The sequence below is a fragment of the Arvicanthis niloticus genome, chromosome 8, assembly GCF_011762505.2.
Source record: "Arvicanthis niloticus isolate mArvNil1 chromosome 8, mArvNil1.pat.X, whole genome shotgun sequence".
Taxonomy (NCBI): domain Eukaryota; kingdom Metazoa; phylum Chordata; class Mammalia; order Rodentia; family Muridae; genus Arvicanthis; species Arvicanthis niloticus.
In genome coordinates, this window is record NC_047665.1 from 27,256,864 (window position 1) to 27,273,238 (window position 16,375).

A 16,375-nucleotide genomic window follows, 5' to 3' on the forward strand; every position below is an offset into this window, starting at 1 on the left:
CAATGGGAGTTGAGGCAGGAACTTAGAGATAAGAACTGAAGCAAATGGGCCGGGCAGTGGTGGCGCATGCCTTTAATCCCAGCGCTTGGGAGGCAGAGGCAGGCGGATTTCTGAGTTCGAGGCCGGCCTGGTCTACAGAGTGAGTTCCAGGACAGCCAGGACTACACAGAGAAACCCTGTCTCGAAAAACAAACAAACAACCTGAAGCAAATGGGCTGAAGAGATGGTTCAGCAGGTAAGAGCACTGACTACTCTTGGAGAGGTCCTGAGTTCAATTCCTAGCAACCACGTGGTGGCTCACAACCATCTGTAATGGAGTCTCTTCTGGTGTGTCTGAAGACGGTGTACTACTCATATACATAAAATAAATCATAAAGGAAGAGGAGGAGGAGGAATTGAAGCAGTGACGATGGAGGAATGCCACTTTCTGGCTGACTCACCTAGCTTTCTTATATAGCCCAGGACCTGCTAAGGAGTGGTTCTGCCCACTGTTAGCTGGGACCCCTTCCATCAACCAGCAATCAAGAAAATACCCCATAGACATGTGTATGAGCAAGGTCAATGGAGGCCATTCCTTAACTGAGGTTTCTTCTGCCCAAATATATCAACAGATAACCAAGATGGACCATCACAATTTCTGTGTGTCCCCAAGATCTCATGTTAATATAATAAAATACAGTACAAATTGAAAAGTCTTTTAAGAGCAGCATTACTTAAAAATTCAGTGTCTCTTTTAAAAGTCCAAACCTTCTTAACCATGACTTCCTATAAAATAAAGGTTAAATTCTTTCTTACAGCAAAAGGGAAGAACCACAGTTAAAACCAAAGTCCAGAAAGGTAGCTCCAGAATCTCATCACCTGACATCTGGGACTCACTCACCACCTTCTGGATTCCAAAGCAATTCTCTGGCTTTTCTATCCTCAGCACACGTAGCACGTCTAGCAGGCTAAGGCTGGGTTCTTGTTGACATGACAGCCATCATCATCTTGTGTGCTTGTGTGATAGTGGTGTGGACAAACCCTACTGTGTTGCTGTATGCAGTTCAGTACATAGAAGTGTGTACGGCACATGACACTTAACTTACTGGCTTGTGAGTTTACTTATAATGGTTACTCTGGGACTTGTTCCTTCTACTTATAAAACAGTATGAAACACCATGGGATGATATTGGGAGCAGCTTCCCTTAATTGCACATTTTGTTCATCATGATCCTGGAAGCAATAAGCGTGCACGTGTGTGTGTGTATACCACATATCCTAGATGTTTAGCAGGTGATACCATCTGGGTTTGTGCAAGTGTCTCCTACAGTGTTCACATAACAACCAAATTGCCTGTCAATACTTGCCTCAGTCCATGTCCCTGTCATCATGCCACCCAATACTATATATACCTGCCCTTGCCCTGAAGCTTCCAATTGTTCCATTCTTTCTCCCTCAAGAGTGTAACCACCAGCCCAACAGGAATTCAGAGGTGGTTTGGGTCTTGGGGTGTTTCTGTTCTCATTCATATGCCAACTGCAGTCAGGAATATGACTTATGGCTGTTCATTCTCTTGATTAGTCCCAGGTTGCTTTTTCAGAATTTCTTTTCCGACTAGTTGATGAGGTACTTGACTAGAGTCCCGTCCCTGGCACCACAAACAAAACTAGATTTGAAACTATCTACACCTGCCAATACCATATTAATTAGTTTCCTTTTTAATGGTGTGTTGCTGGGATAGAATGGCAGGGCCTCCTTGTGCCAGGCACTTGCTCTACCACCAAGCTACATCACCAGCCCCTATTTTCCATTTAAAAGCAAAATCTATGGAGTTTAAAGAATAAAATAAGAAAACTAACTTGAAGCTGCCATCCAGGAAGACGTATCAGGGGCTGGAGGTGGGAGTGGGAGAGCCCTACAACCCAACCAAGACAGTTTTCTCACATTTAGAACAAGATGTCGACAGTGGTGGACCAACAAAGCCAGGTTGGTGGTTCTTGGGAGGAGCCAAGATCGTCCCCAGGGTCTCTCAGTACATTCTCAAAGGATATGCACTGAAGGCCTATCTAGACTAGTGGGGAAGCTGTGTACAAACTTACGGCACTTTCCAACAGGAAGCCTGTGCCTGTAGCAGAATTTTAGCAGATTCTTTGTATCTGACATGAATCTGGAGTGATGGCACCTAGGCTTCGAAGTAGCCTTTTGTCAGTGATTGTTATTTGAGATTTTATGTGGTTATTCTCTGACACACACACACACACACCCTTCCCTTCTCCCTTTCCCCTGCTTGCTCCGGCCCAAAGGGTTTTTTTGTTTTTTTTTTCAAATCTATTTATTATAGGTAAGTACACTGTAGCTGTCTTCAGACACCCATATGATGGCATCAGATCTCATTATGGATGGTTGTGAGACACCATTTGGTTGTTGGGATCTGAACTCATGACCTCTGGAAGAGCAGAGTTAAGAGTCAGTGCTCTTAACTGCTGAGCCATCTCACCAGCCCATGGTTATTTTTTTTTAATGATTCTCAGAGCCTTTGCATAATTTAGGCTAGCCTAAGGCAGTCACCTGGGTGAGAGACAAAGATTAGGCCCAGAGACTAGGATGTAGGGCTGTCTCTGGGATCTGTGGGCCATCAGGATCTGTCTTGCCCATCTTAGGCCTCTGACAGGCTTCCATGTCTTTGTCCCTATGGGCAAGTTTTAAGCATATAATGCCTTCTGAACTTCCAAAATGTTCTCCTTTCTCTCAACTGGTAAGCTTTGCCCCTGTCCCATTTTGAATCCATTCAGAATTTCTAAGAGCAAAGCAAAGCTAGTGGATTTGATCAAGTGAAAACAATGGCTGACATTTCTGGACAGTCACCGAGTACTTAGGCAAGCTAAGCATTTAAAATACATTCCACCAGTTAATGCCCATGAAAGTCCCTCAGAACAGACATGACTCACATTTTACAGATAAGCCTAGACCTTGTCATGGCCACAGGGTGAAGTAGGTAGTATAAGCCAAAACTTCTCATTAAGTTTTATTCTATCCCTGGAGATTTAAAAATTCATATTTAGGGGCTGGAGATATGGCTTAGAGGTTATGAGCACTGGCTGCTCTTCTAGATGTCTTGAGGTCAATTCCCAGCAACCACATGGTGGCTCACAACCATCTGTAGTGGGATTTGATGCCCTCTTCTGGTATGTTTGAAGATAGCAACAGTACACTCATACATAAATAAATTAATCTTTAAAAAGTAATATTTATAGCCAGGTATGGTGTCACACTTCTTTAATTTCAGTACTTGGGAGGCAAAGGTAAGCAGATCTCCATGGGTTTGAGGCCAGCCTGGTCCACATAGTGAGTTCTAGACCAGCCAGAACTTTATAGTGACACCCACATCTAAAAGAAAATAATTCATATGTTTTCATAATACCTTTTCATAAATTTCATAAATATCCTTATTCATTACCAAAGTGAAACTGGAATATAAAAAGTTGTTCATTGTTAGATAACAAATATCCTCCAAATTCAATCACTTTAAACAACAATTTGTTATTTCTCATGATATTGCTTATTAATCAGAAGATTGTTTTCTCTCACTTGATGGTGGGTTGGCTGGAAGGTCCTAACTGTCCTCACTCTTGTGGCTAAGGGTTCAGCTGACATGGGAGATTATACAAGGACATGAATCTTGGGAAGTGGTTCGTTGGGCACAACAGTCGATCATAGGCTGTGTGAATGATATTCTGTATGGCTGAGAAACATCTTCAGCAGCTGGACTTTCAAATTGAGCTTATGAATCTTTACCTAGTATTGTCTTTCTTTTCCCCAAACTGAGTCTCATGTATCTAAGCCAGGCTGAACCCCCTATGTAGCTGAGTACAGCCTTGAACTTCTGATTCTGCTGTCTCTACCTACTGAGGGCTGGGTTTATAGGCATGTGTCGATATGCTAGTTTTTATGCAGTGCTCAGGATTGAGGCCAGAGCTTCCTGCATGCTAGGCAAGCACTTGACCAACTGAACTTCATCTCCAGTTCCTGAATATATAACGTTTGAAACTTCGATGATGTTCAGAATGATGACCCAATCAGTAAGTGGCTAGATAATTTGTAAATTTAATATTCTCTGCTTTCAGTTTAATAAGAAAGATGGGTGGCTGTCCTAGTTAGTTTCAACAGTCGACTTGATACAGTCTAGAGACATCTGAGGGAGTCTCAATTGAGAAATTGCCTAAAAGCAGACTAATCTATGACCATGTATGTCTGTGAGGGATTGTCTTGATTGTTGGTTGACATCAGAAAGCCCAGCTCACTGTACACAGCATCAATCTTAAGCATGTAAGAGACCTGGCTGAGCATAAGCCTACGCACAAGCCAGTGAGTGAGCCAGTAAGTGGCATTCCTTCCTCCATGGTTTCTTTGTACGTTCCTGCCCTGTCTTCCTTCCTTCCTTTGTGACCTGAAAGTATAAGCCAAGTAAAGCCTTTCCTACCTGTGGTGGCTTGAATAAGAATGTCCTCCATATGCTTATGTGTTTGAATGCTTAGTCACCAAGGAATAGAAGTCTTTGAAAGGATTAGGATTAAGAGCTATCACCTCGATGGAGCCTGCCCTTCTCTTCTCTTCTCTTCTCCTCTCCTCTCCTCTCCTCCTCTCCTCTCCTCTCCTCTCCTCTCCTCTCCTCTCCTCTCCTCTCCTCTCCTCTCCTCTCCTCTCCTCTCCTATCCTCTCCTCTTCTCTCTCTCTCTCTCTCTCTCTCTCTCTCTCTCTCTCTGTCTCTCAGCAGATCAGGATGTAGCTGTAAGTATCTGCTCCAGCACCATGCCTGGCTGAATGCTGCCATGTTCCCTGCCATGATGATAATTGACTAAGTCTCAGGAACTATAATCAATCCCCCAATGAAATGTTTTTTATATAAGTGTTGCCTTGGTCATGATGTCTCTTCATAGCAATAGAACACTGACTAAGACACTACCTTAAGTTGCTTTTGGTCAGAGTGTTTTATCACAGCAACAGAATGGAACTAGAATAGTGACTATCCACTGCAGTTAGCCAGCTGGAGAAAAGGACTATCAGAATGTCAGCATGCCCCTGGGATTTCTGCTCCATAACTAAGCTGAAAGATCTATCTCTCTGTGGCCTCTTCCTCTTGCCCTGCCATTGTTGTTGTAATCATTTAATAACGGCGGCCAGTCAAGCCGACTGTCTAGGCTGCAGCGTCTCTGCCTAGATCAGACGCCATGTTCCAATGCCACGTGTGCGCAGCACCTAGAAACAGCCAGCCAGAGACACCAGCCCTGCCACCCACAAGATGCCAGCGTGGGAGATGGTTCTGCCAGTCTTCATGCTGTCTCTGCAAGGCTGGGCATGCCCAGATTATCCTGCCAACCACATGGGCTCAGTACGGAATAGACTCTAATGCTTAGATTATCCAAAGGCTTATATAATTGGTAATGGTCAATAACAAGATGCCCATAAATCAGAAGTGTAACCCAATAACCAATCTAGATATACCAACTACCTTTGACTGCTACAGACAAGCGAACATCAGCCTCCATGTCCCCCTCTCTCATTCTCTGTCTCCCCAATTCTTCCCCTTCCTTCTCCTCTTCCTCTCCTTTTCTCCTCCTCTTCCTCTCCTTTACTCCTCCTCTTCCTCTCCTTACTCCTCCCACCTTAGGTCCTCATACATGCCATGACTCCAGACATAAAGTTCTTCAGACACCAAGCTTTCTTAGACACTTACTGTCTTTCCTGATGAGAAACATTCCTGCTTTCCCCTTTCCATGGCCTGCAGTCAGCACATACATTGTGACCTAACCACTATTTTAGGAGTCAGCATTGAGGTCAGCCCTCTGGGGAGTCTTCTTAGAGACCTGTAGTGGTTTGAATGAACATGCTCCCCGCCTCATAGGTCCATAAGGAGTGACACTAGTAGGAGGTATGGGTTTGTTCGACTAGGTGTGGCCTTTTTGGAGGAAGTGTGTCACTGAGGGTGGACTTTGAGGTCTTAGATGCTCAAGCATGTCCCAGTGTCACTCACTCTTCCTGCTGCCTGCAGATCCAGATATAGAATGTCAGCTACCTCTCCCACACCATGTCTACCTGTATGCCACCATGCTTCCAACCATAATGTTAATGCACTAAACCTCTGAGCTGTAAGCCACCCCCAGTTAAATGTTTTCCTTTATAAAAGACGCCATGGTCATGGTGTCTCTGCACAGCAATAGAAACCCTGATTCAGACAGGTCCCTTGACAAGGCAGGTGCCCCTCATGTGGAGTCTGGACTCCACACATCCTGAGCTGTTGTGCAGCTTCCACTCTATACGAAATGATCAGTTCCCAGGCTGCAGCCCTTCCACTCTGAAGTAAGACTTCCCTGCAGGCTAGAACTACAGTTAAAATAATTTTTTCCCTGTCTTTTTTTGCTTGTTCAATTGTGGTAAACCATTATGAAGTGGGCCACTATAACTTTAGTTAAGCACAGAACCCAGTGGTATTACCCATATTCACAGTTATGAAACCACTGCCACTATCCACTTCTAGAACGATTTTTCAAATCCTAGGTGAAAACTCCATACATAATATAGTACATAATATCTCTGATTTTTGCCTTGTCCTGGTCTCTGGAAATTTCTGCTCTCCTCCCTGTATCTATAGGACTGCTTTTGTTGTTTAAGTGGGATGACACAGTGCTTGTCTTCTGGAGACTGACCTCTCAGGACAATGTCTTCAGTGTTCATCTTGTTTTCAGCCTCTGTCAAAGTCCCCTTTCTTTTAAATAAATATATATTACTACATCCCACCTTACAGATGCTCTGCTTGTCAATCTCTGTATGTCTAGGCTTTGGGAAGTACTCAGTCACTGTTCGGTGGATGCTGTGGTTTGCATGTGAAACGTCCCCCATAGGCACCTGCATTTGCACACTTGGTCCTTAGTTGGTGATGCTATTTTGGGAAGTTGTAAAACTTTAGGAGGTGGAGCCTTATGGGAGTCACTGAGGAGATTTTATAGTCCCATTTCCTATTTAATCTGGGCTTCCTGACTGCAGATGCTATGTGGCCAGCCAGACTCCCATTCCTGCCCCCAGGTACCTTCCCTATCATGGTTGAATGTATCCCCTAGAACTGTAAGCCGGAATAACCCTTTCCTACCTTGAATTGTTTCTGTTATATATTTAGCCACAGCAATGAGAAGAGTTAGTCTGAAGGATGAAGGGATGAGCAAGCAGGTGATGTACAGAAGCCACGAGTGCCTGAACTCATTAAGGTTGACCCAGTTGCCCAAGTCACCAACGTAAATGCTCAGTGACCCGAGTTCAGGCTTTGCTTTTCACAGTGAGAAAATCAACATTTCTCTCCTGATATCATCAGAAGCATAAGCAAATTCCTCATAGTGGAATATGATCTCAAAATCAAAACTAAATGTCTGTATTTCCCCAATGAGTGTGCCTCACTCCACTCTGGGGAAACAGGGTAGAAGATGTTCCTCAGACTACAGTTAACTCCTTGCATGTCTTCCTTAGTGGGTTTGGTTTGCATTCCCCTGGTGATTAGTGGTAAAATAGTACAGACTCTCTCAGCTCACCTCTGAAGCCTCTCAACTTGGATTCTGTCTCTTTAATTTGCATGTGTTTTTTTAAAGCACATATATGCACATAGATATACAGATATATTTACTGTGCATTCTGTGATATGAGATTAGAATGTAAGAACCTGAGTTTACCTCTGCCAGACAACCAGGGTGGGTGGGATTATCTGGCGTATCGCTGCCACTGAAACTGATGGGCCATGTGAGTTTTAAATTTACTGTTACTCAGTAAATTCCAACATGGTGGAAAGGCATAAATGTTTTCACCTACGTTTCTGATGTAATATACTCACAGTAATACCTCACTCTCTAACAACAGACTCCTGACTGTGTGGAGCCTGACCCAGTGACACGTGATAAGAATCATTAAAGTCCAACTATGATTCCTAGAGTCCCACTCCATCGGCCATTCTCAGGAGGATAAGTGGTGTCCAAGATCTAACTCCTAACAAGATAGTGAGTCGTCACCTCTTAGCTATTTCAATATGACAATATGTCCCCACACAGGTAGCTGAGAAAGCAAGACCAGGACACTTCTCTTTGTTATTTTGTCTTTTTTTTTTTTTTTTCAGAGTTGAAGTCCAAACCCAGGTCCTTGTGCTTGCTAGACAAGTGCTCTATCACTGAGCTAAATCCCCAACCCCGAGGACATTTCTCTTAACTGCTATAAAATGTTCCCTTTCCTTCCCAGGGCTACAATTCTCTGGGAATTTACTTGCTGTGTTTCTGTCCACAGTATTTATCCTTTATTAACACCCCCCCCCCAAAAAACCCCTCAATTCTGGTTTAGGGGTAAAATACTTTTTACCTTATATTTGGGCTCATCATTCCTGGAAACAGATGGCATTGCTATTATTTTCACTGTTAAGAACTGAGTTTATTATGTACTTTACACAAACCACTCAGCTGAGATGTTCACAAAAAGCCTCTCTGGTATTGCAGGTTGTTTCTCTTTTGCTCCACAGAAGTCTGTGAGTTTGGTATTTTAGCTTCTGTGTGTTGAGACCATGTCCAAGCAACCATTCCCAAGACCCATGCCACTGAGTTTCTCCCTAGTGTTTTCTAGGGTTTATATCCTTAGACCTCACATCAATGACTTCAGTCCACTTGAGCTGTTATTTTTGTGTATGACGTGGGTGGAGATTGAATCTCATCCTTTTGCATGTGGATATGCAGTTTTCCCAGAATGCTTTGCTGGGAATTTCTTCCCCCTTTGTGTGTCTCAACATTATCGGGAAGGGTCAGCAGACTAAAGTGCTTGGGTTTATTCTTGACTCTGTCCCATCAACTGATACAGGGTGGGAAGATGGGAGAAGAAGAAGCTGGCACCTGGAGGTGTGCTGCAGTCAAGCCGGGCTGTAACATGCGCCCTCTGCAGGGCATTAGCAGAATCGCGCGGCATGGTGGGTAGAGAGAAGCAAGGGCTTTTCCTGGATCACATCCTGATGGAAAAACCATCCCACCAGCCTCGCCAAGAGACACAAGGAGGTGTCAGTTCTAGGGTTCGTGGAATCCCACTGGAGTGGATTGCTGGATTTCTATACTTCCTGAAAAGGCTGTTCCAAATGTCACTGAGTGCTGGCCTTAACAACAAGCAGCCAGGAGTGTAGGTCCAGCCCTTGGCCAGGGTCCAGGGAGGTGTGTGAGAAAAGAGCTTCGCGTTTCTCTAGGCGTTCTTTAGAAGTGGAGGGAGGAAGCTGGACACGGTGCCGCACAGATGAAGCAGAGGGATAAGAAGGAGTTCAAGGCCATCCTTGGATATGTAGCAAGGTCCGGGACTGTCTGGCTTACATGAGACCTTGTCTCAAAATAAATAAAATGAAGGGAGAAATAGATGCCTCGTAAAATATCTACAAATGTCTCAGTTTAATTTATGGGTAAAAACCAAAATGCCTTTCACAAAACTACTTCTCAAAGGGTACCAGGATTGCTTGCACCACTGTGAATATCTCTGTGTCCTCCCCCCCCCCCCATTTAGCCCAGGAGCTAAAAAAAAAAAAAAAAAAAAAAAGAAGAATATTTGCCTCGTTTCTCCTTCCTTCCTTCCTTCCTTCCTTCCTTCCTTCCTGCCTTCCTTCCTTCCTTCCTTCCGAAGGAAAACAGATCCAAGCTGCTGCTTGGCATGAACCCCAAACCTAGTGATTAAATAAAAAAAAAACCATGTGCAGCCGGCAGACAAATGAATTCATTTCCTCACAAGCTCACTTCCAGCCAGAGAAGGTGATCTGGGACGCCCTGCCTTTTCCTCTAGGTCCTGGCAGTAACCTGTGAGCTTTTGGCCACAGCCACTTGGTCCATGGTATAGTCAATAAGAACAGCACACTTTAACAGAAGTATAAATCTTACATGAAAATAAATGGGTGGCTAGGCTGAAATGGGCCCTGCCAGAGAGAGGAGGGGGGAGGGAGGGAGAGGGAAAAGGAGAGAGGAAGGGAAGGGGGAGGAGGGAGAGACACACACACACACACACAGAGAGAGAGAGAGAGAGAATTTATTTAAATATCTGATTTGTATCCAAGTCTGTTCCATCAAAGACCCGGCTCCAGCAACAGCACAGACATTTCTGGTGTGCCTGTAAAATGGCCCCAACATCCCATGCCACTAGATCCAAAAGCCATAATTGGCTCTGAGGGTTGGGCATCAGGTTTCGGGTCCCAGGGTAACACGTGGTCCAGTTCTCGTGCTGAAACTCGAGCTGCCCCAAGGCTGCTTTCTGCTGGCTTAGGGCCTGTATTTCCTCAGTCACAGCCAGATGGGGCTAGAGGCTGTAAACTGGTCTGGAGCTGAGGGTACTGGGAGAACGGGGTTCTAGTCGCCTGGTTCATCAACATTTCTCCCACTGTGACATCCTCTTTGTCCCCCGCCCCCCCCCCCCCCAACACACACACATCCTGACTGCCTGCTGCTGTTTCTGTATCCTTCAGTGACAGATTTCCTAGCGTTCCTGCCAGAACTCAAGACAGCCAATGAACAACCAGCTGATGTGAGCAAGTCTCTTCTGGCTTGCAACTGTTGCTTTCATTCAAAATTTTCTAGAATCTTAGCTCCCTTTCAATCTTCTCACTAAGTGGTCCTTGCTAGGCCTTTGGACCTCACTCATGAGGCAGGCATGTGGGAATGACTTTAAGCCACTTCCCCACAAGAAGACACAGGGGACCCGAGGGTGGGGGATGGAGTGTTTGTGGCTTCTTCAGGGGAAGGGCACACCCAGAATTATAGACTGCCCTACCCTCAGCTATGTGCCGGTGACACAGGACATCTCTGTGAAAAGGCAAAGTAGGAAAGCATGCAAAACATTGACACAGACAAATCCTGCTCCCACGCCTGGTTTGCAGTGGGTCCTCGTCAGCTGAATAGAGTTGCTGCTCAAAAGCATTGCCTCACTGATGGGAAACTTCTTCACGATTTGAAAAGGGCAAGTTCCTTGTACTGCAGTGCCTGCTCTGGGCAGGACTCCTCTTGATGGAACACACACACACACACACACACACACACACACACACACACTCAGAGAGAGAGAGAGAGAGAGAGAGAGAGAGAGAGAGAGAGAGAGAGAGATTTTGTCTCTAGAATCAAAAAGTCACATGAAAGATGTAGACAAATTCTGTGGAACCCTTTTCTGTTATTTATTTATTTATTTATTTATTTATTTATTATTTTTTGGTTTTTCGAGACAGGGTTTCTCTGTATAGCCATGGCTGTCCTGGAACTCACTCTGTAGACCAGGCTGGCCTCAAACTCAGAAATCTGCCTGCCTCTGCCTCCCAAGTGCTGGGATTAAAGGCGTGTGCCACCACTGCCCAGCTGTTTGTTTGTTTTTTGAGATAGGATCTCTCTTTTATGTAATTCTGGGTGTCCTGAAACTTACTACATAGACTAGGGTGGCTTTGAAGTCATGGAAATCCACCTGACTTTGCCTCCTGAGTACTGGGATTAAAGATGTACAATAACCTTTTAAAAACTATTTGCCTGTGTTAAATCATGGTAAAACACAGTATGAGATTTATACTCTTACCAGCTTTAAGCATGTATGTAGCTCAGCAAGAGTAGATAAAGTCACAGGGCTGGAGGTGTTGCTCAGGGGAGGAGCACTTGCCTGGTGTGTTCAAGGCCCTTGGGTTCATCCTTAGGACTACAAAACTACCCAGAGAGGTCTGAGAAATACAAAGAAACAAATGTATATATGTGTATACATGTATGTTTGTATATGTATATATACACGCTCCCAGGATTGTACAGACATTGCCACCATCCATCTATAGAACTTTCTAGTTCTTCCCAACATAACCTCTATATCTATTAACATTGGCATCGGGCCCCTAACCCCACCCCCAAATCCTGGCAACAACCAGCTTCAGTCTCCATAAACATGACTTTTAAGTACCTCACACAAGTGAAAGGAAGTTACTTTGTTTTTTAAATTAGAATATATTTCATGACTAAAGAGGTAATAGTTTTTGACTCTCAGAACTGGCATTTCTGTTAATGAAGTCATAGGCACAAAAGCTCCTGGTGCCCCCCTTGCCCCATTACCATGATCAGCATTTCGGGGGAAGGGGCAGGTCTCTGAGCAAGTCTCCATTCCTGAGGAGGTGGAGTGAAGAGGCATCTGGATCTAAAGCATCTGGATGCAAAGCGGAAGACCCCAGCCGTCAGCGCGGCCCCTTTGCTTGGCACAGACAAGGGCTGTGGCCCCGACTTTCTCACCCTTTCCTTCCCTCAAGCCTTGTTTCTTCTTACCTGTTAGAGACTCTTGTTTCTGGCAAGGACTCCTGTTTTCTGACCCCCTCGGCACCAGTTAGCCAATTGCATCAGACTGTGACTCTGAGCTCCCATCACTGGGCTGAGATGTCGTCACTACCTTCAACAGGGATAAAAGAGGAAAACTATTTTGGCCAAGTGTGCTTGCTGGCCAGGTTTGGGTCTTAGACACTGTTTTCAAAAGCACTGCCTCTCCAGGCTACTTCCCCACACACACCACCAACACTCCGCTCTATGAATGCTTTCTTCGTTTCTAGCAGTTGACTTGTTCAAATCTCTCTGGTGTCTTGAGGTGTTTCTCCACCCAGCCCCTGCCCATTGTCCAGCCTGCTGACGCCTCCTTCTTCTCTTTACCTCAGCCCTGTCTTCACATCCTTCCCAGGGGTGGGAGATCCCAGAGACTCCCCACACTGGCAGTTGAATCACAGCCCCTCAAATTCCTAGAGTGAAGTCCTTGCTCTAACAGTCTCGGAAGTGGTAAGTACTGCTTGCAGACAGCTCCTTCAAAATGAAGAGAATAAAATGAAGTCCCTGGGGGCCTTGGGTACATGGGTGGTGTCCTTAAAAGGAAAGAGATGACGATCCAGACACATGGATCCAGGAGTGGTCGTGAGCACACACAGCAAGAAACAACCAGCAGAAGCTTCAGCAGAGCCCACCAAATCTCTTTGATCTCTTGCAGAAGTAAGTGTCAGTGTTGGGGTATGTGTGTGTGTGTATGTGTGTGTGTGTGTGTGGTGTGGTATATGTGTGTGTGATATATGGTGGTCATTGATATGTGTGTGTGGTGTGAGATTATATATATATATATATATGTGAGTGTGTATATGGTGTGCACTGTGGTGTGTATGGTGTGATATATATAGTATAGTGGTGTGTGTGGTGTGTGGTATATGGCATGTATGTGGTATGTGTAGTGTGTGGTGTGGCAGCAAACACACACCAATACCAAGCTCAGGTTGATCCCCTCTTTTCTTCTATTCTGGTCACACACTTTCAAATGTCCTTCAGAGTCCCATCATCTATATGGCTCCTCTTCCTCAGATTGTCTCCAAAGTGTTGGTGCCACTCGGGGACCTTCTGCGTGGGCTATGAACACTCCCTGGACCCCTCTCAGTGTCCACCTTACTCACCCACATAAGACACTTCTCTCTCTCTCCCTGCATCTCAGCTGGGGCATCCGGCTGCCTGCTGGGCCTTTGTCATGCTTGTCCACGTCATCTCCAACACAGCCTGGCTTCCTGCCACCACATGCTTTGTTTCCCTTGTTTCCAGGCAGTCATTCTTCTTTCCAAACCACACACTGGGCAGCCATTTTCTCTTCTTCCTCCAACTCTCCAGATCCAACATCAAGTCCTATTAAATAAGAAGACCATTTGAACTCATCAGCTGGTATTCACAGCAGAATACCAGACTTCAGATCTCCGACTCTGGCTCTGCCCCAAGCACATCTATGCCTGTGGCTCTGGAACACCCAGCTTGCGTATTAGCTGCTTTTCTCATTTCTGTGCCAAGATATTGGCAGCATAAAGCAGGGAGAGTTTATTTTGATTCTCAAGTCAAGGGGATGCATGCCATGGCTGGGACTATGTGAGGGGGTGTTGGGGGGGTTATGAGGTCACATGCTCACGATCAGGAAACAGAAAATATGAATACAGATGCTCGGCTCCCTTTTTCTTCTTAGTCTATGACTCTAGTCCATGGGGTCTGCTACCCATATTCAAGGTGTGTCCAACCTTAAAGCTCTCAGGAAACACGATTGCAGACACACTTGGAGGGGTGCTTCCATGGTGAGTATAAATCTCATCAAGATAGTGATCAAGATAAACCATTCCAGCTTTTTCTCTGACTCCTCTCCCTCCACCTCTAGGAAGGCTCCCCTGAAGACACAGGACGTGCTGCCCTCCCCCTTCACCATTGCAACCATGGTCTCACTATCTTCCTTTAAATTTTTAAAAATTTATCCTTTGACAATTTCCTACACATACAGATTCTCCCCCAGTCCCTTCCCTTCCACCAACTGAACCCCACCCCAACATGTGCCCTTCCTAATTTTGTGTCCTCTCTCTCTTTTAATAACCCACCGAATCCAATGGACACCTGCTTGAAGAAAAATGACACTCTATCAGACACTGTTCATTTTCAACAACCCTCAGCTAAAGCTGGGGTTTTCTCCAGCTTCCAACTGTCCTGGCATGGCTGGCTGGCTTGGTCTTGGACAGGTCGTGAACCACAACTGCGGTTAGCTCATGAGTGCCACAGCCGTCGCACCCAGAAGACGGCAATCCACAGCACTCCTCTTTGTTCTTGGCCCACTGGGTCTCTCCTTCCTCTGCCTCTGCAATGGTCTCTGAATCTTTTTGGGGATGATGTAGATGTCTCGTTTAGGGCTGAGCACTTGTTCTCAGTGCGTTTACCAGTTATGAATCTCTGTGTTGACTCCAGAACTGTTCTCTCTCTCTCTCTCTCTCTCTCTCTCTCTCTCTCTCTCTCTCTCTCTTTCAGAGAGAGTATTACATATATATATGTACACTGTAGCTGCCTTCAGACACACAAGAAGTGGGCATCAGATCCCATTGCAGAGGGTTGTGAGCCGCCACGTGATCGCTGGGAATTGAATGTGCATATGTCACAGTGTGCTTGCAGGTTTTCTTGCCATTGGGCATGCAGAGCTCTCACACAGTGCTGCTGTGGACTCAGGAGTGGGAGCCGCCACCTCTCTGAGAGGCCGAGCTATGGTACTCCATCCGGAGCCTGGGGTCTCCACCTCTCTCCTGTGGTCACTTCCTTCCACACCCTTGCTCTCGAAGCCTCTCCCCCCAGCTTGACTTTGTCTTTTACCAAAGTTGAAGAAACTTTGAAGCTTTTAGTTTGGATGCTTCCTTTCCCACCCATTTTCTCCTTCTTTCCCTCTCTCCTCTCTATCTCTCTCCCTCCTTTGTTCCTTCTCTCTCTCCTCTCCTTCCTTCTCTCCTTCCTCCATCCTTCTCTCCTTCCTTCCCTCCTTCCTTTCTTCTCTCCTTCCTTCTGTTTTTTTTCTCCTTCCCCCTTCTTCCTTCCCTTTCTCCCTGCCACTTTCCTTCCTTTCTCCCTCTTCTCTCTTTTCTTCCTTCCTCCTCCTTTCACCCCTCCCCTTCCTTCTTCTCCTCTTTACCTGTCCCCCACCCATCTTTTTTTCTTTCCTCCCTCCTGTTGTGAGATTCTTATCAAAGGGACAGAATGCAAGGTTTCCTAAGGAAAACCAGCTTTTAATTATGCTAGCAGACTTGACCAAACTTTATTCAAAAGAATCAAGTAAAGCCTTTTATGGGTCTTTTGATTTTTTTTGCCTCCCCCATATATGGTAACATAATTTTTTTTGATTACTTTAAAGCCTTAAGATGTGATTGTAAAGATGTACCCAGGTGTGGAGGAAGGCTGGACCACTCCGAGAAACACTTGGAAGATTTAGCCAGGTAAGCATTTTGGCAGAGACTAAATCACATGCTGGTCTCTTTGTCTTTTCCCCAAGGCTTCTGGGGAGGGTTACTAAGTATACAGAGTGTTATAGGAGAGAGTGGTTAAGTTCAAGAACATTCAAAGACATTGCTTGGCCAGCAAAGCATAGCTGTTTATTTTCTTCTTTTTCCTGGCTCTCAGAGGCCCCACCACATTCTCCCCTACCCCCACGTGGGCCTTCTACCTTCCTTCCTCTCTCCCTCTTTTCTTCCTTGCTCGTTCCTCCCTGTCCCCTCCTTCCTTCCTTCCTTCCTTTCTTTCTTTCTTTCTTTCTTTCTTTCTTTCTTTCTTTCTTTCTTTCTTTCCCCCTTTCCCCCTCTTCTCTTCTTCCTTCCTAATCCTTTATCTGCTTTTGTAAAGAACTTATCGGGTTCCTTCTGGTCTGAGCCCAGGAACTGAGCAGATCCAAGACGTCAGCTCTGCCCCCATTCACACAGAACCCAGAGGAAGTGGGGCTCCCAGGAACTCTAACCCGGGCAGTATCTTAGGTAAGCAGACAGCAAGACCCACCCCAAACAGGGAGTAACTGGGATCCACAAGGACCCAGGAAGTCACTC